This window comes from Ranitomeya variabilis, chromosome 2, assembly GCF_051348905.1.
Source record: "Ranitomeya variabilis isolate aRanVar5 chromosome 2, aRanVar5.hap1, whole genome shotgun sequence".
NCBI lineage: Eukaryota > Metazoa > Chordata > Amphibia > Anura > Dendrobatidae > Ranitomeya > Ranitomeya variabilis.
The window spans coordinates 242,503,313-242,506,123 of record NC_135233.1 but is presented as its reverse complement, the minus strand read 5'-3'; positions in this window follow the sequence as shown (position 1 = coordinate 242,506,123).

The following is a 2,811-nucleotide window of genomic DNA, read 5'->3' as shown; positions in this document are numbered from 1 at the left end:
ACGTGACCTCGATCAGATTATGTTTACCAAACGGGGACCTGGATATTGGAAGAAGGCTACTACACATAAGCCCACTCAAGAAGCCCTTCAACGACAGATCCGCATCTGTGGGACGCATAAGAGTGTGCCATCTTATCAGACGGTAGGGGCCATCAGGGCTCCTGGCAAAGAACCTGTAATCCTACCTCCCGAGCGAGAAACTATAGTATACCTTCTAGAGGGGACTCACCACAACCTTGACGGGTTGGAAGTGGTTGTTCAGCCTGTGATAGGCGGAGGGGTGGACCAAGTCATGATAGCTCATACGATAGCTGTGTACCAGCAAGGACATGTCCCCATAAGAGCTTTGAATGTGGGCCCCGGGGAGGTCACCTTGCCATGAGGGACAGATCTGGCCCTGGTGTACCTACATAAGGGTGAAGTGGTGAGTCTGAAGGAGATGTCTTTATCACTGAAAGAAGGTGCGGGGTGGACCTTAGCAGTTGCTGCAGGGGACGAAGAGACGCCATCCCCGGAGTGGAGTGGACGGGTCATCTTTGATCAAATGGAAGTGGATGTGAAGGCTCTGGGCCCTGAGCGTGTGAAAGCAATGGAAACTACGCTGTGGGATAATCAGGACGCATTCGCCCTTCATGCCGAAGATTTCGGCTGTACTGATGCCATCACGCATGGGATACTGACTGGGGAAGCTCGTCCAATTCGAGAACGATACCGGCAGATCCCGCCCAAGATGTTTCAAGAGGTGAAAACATTATTGAGGCAGATGCTGGATTCAGGAGTGGTGCAGAGTAGTCAGAGCCCTTAGGCAGCCCCGGTGGTGCTATTCAAGAAAAAGGATGGGACCATCCGGTTCTGTGTAGATTACAGGAAACTCAATGCCTGCACTGTTCGAGACTCGTATCCGTTGCCCCGCATCGAGGAATCCTTGACAGCGTTGGGGAAAGCCAAGTACTTCTCCACCCTGGACCTAGCAAGCGGATACTCGCAGGTAGCCGTGGCAGAGAAAGACAAAGAGAAAACCGCCTTCATCCTCTCTATGGGGCTGTTCGAGTTTAACCGGATGCCCTTCGGGCTCTCCAATGCTCCAGGCACATTTCAACGGCTGATGGAAAAGTGTTTGGGAGACTTAAATTTTGAGGCTACCCTGATCTATCTAGATGACATCATTGTGTTTTCAGCCTCATTCGAAGAACACCTTGCCCGGCTTGGACAGGTACTTGGAAGACTGCGGGCTCATAACCTGAAGGTGAAGCCAAAGAAGTGCCACCTCTTCAAGAGAGAGATCGAGTACCTGGGCCACATAGTGTCACAAAAAGTGCCAGAAAAAGTGGCTGCTATCCAGAAGTGGCCAGTCCCTCGAACAGTGAGATAACTCCAGGCCTTCCTGGGACTCTCTGGGTACTACCGCCGGTTTGTTAAAGACTTCGCGAAGGTGGCAGGTCCTCTTAATGAGTTGTTGAGGGGGACCGCTGGAGTGCCGAAGACGCAGCGCATCCCCTGGGCACAGGGACAAGACGAGGCCTTCCAGGCTATAAAGAATGCCCTTACCTCAGCCCCGATTTTGGCCTACGCAGACTTTGATCAACCATTTCTGTTGTACACAGATGGTAGCCTTCATGGACTCAGTGCAGTACTTTCTCAAATACAGGATGGACATGAGAGAGTCATCGGGTATGCTAGCAGGTTCCTGCGAGACAGCGAAAGAAACCCTCACAATTACAGCTCCTTCCGGTTAGAACTCCTGGCCCTGGTGTGGGCCATGACAGAAAGGTTTGCAGGCTTCCTGACAGGTACCAAGGTACAAGTTCGAACAGACAATAATCCCCTGGCCCACCTTGAGAATGCCAAGGCTCGACCAATCAGCGACGGGCACAGTATCGACGTAGATGTCATAATGGTTGCCATGGCGACGATGATGTCATAAAGGTTGCCTCGACCAATCAGCGACGGGCACAGTCTGCCGCGAATTCTGGAATCATCATTGTCCATATACTACGGGGACATGCATATTCTAGAATACCCGATGCGTTAGAATCGGGCCACAATCTAGTATTTTTATAATTCCATTAGGATTACTATTATTGTCATCCCATTAGGATTATTATTACTATTGATATATATACTTTCTTCATTATTATTGTTATGTTGATTAATTTTGTGATACATATTGGATATTGTCATTTATCTGTATTCTATATGGTTTGTATAATACTAAAGCATTGATGACGGGGGCTATATGCTCTGAATGTATATATATATATATATTCCAATACTCTATGTTGCTCTATTGTTATACTTACTGGCCGCTTTGAGTATGTTTTACTCTATTGTTGCCCATATGGTTGTGCCGTATGCATAAATGTGTCGGTCATACATATGTGGGCATGATTTTCCCAAATGTAAAATGGCCGCGGCAGAGTTTTTACGCATGCGCAGATCACTAGTAGGCGGCGCTTTCTGGCTGTCCTCTGGCGTTTTGGTCGCATGGGCCCGTGCGTACAAGCGTCATCGGACAGGTTTGGATTGTGAGCACCGATTGGTATGTATGCAGACCTGTCAACTATAAAAGGAGGGGGATATTTTACTTTGGCACGCCCCCCTTGAGGAAGGATATTCCAAAATGCGCGTCGGGTGGGTGGGAGTCAGTACGGTACATTGCTCTCTGGTATCAGGTATGATAATGTTCTGCCAAAACTCTCGTTATGTTAAGATCTGCTTAGTTACATTGTTTTCTATATGGTAATGGTACGGCTCTTTGATTGTCTTATGCCGGTACCACAGCTGATTTTGGCTCCAATATTAGTGTTATAC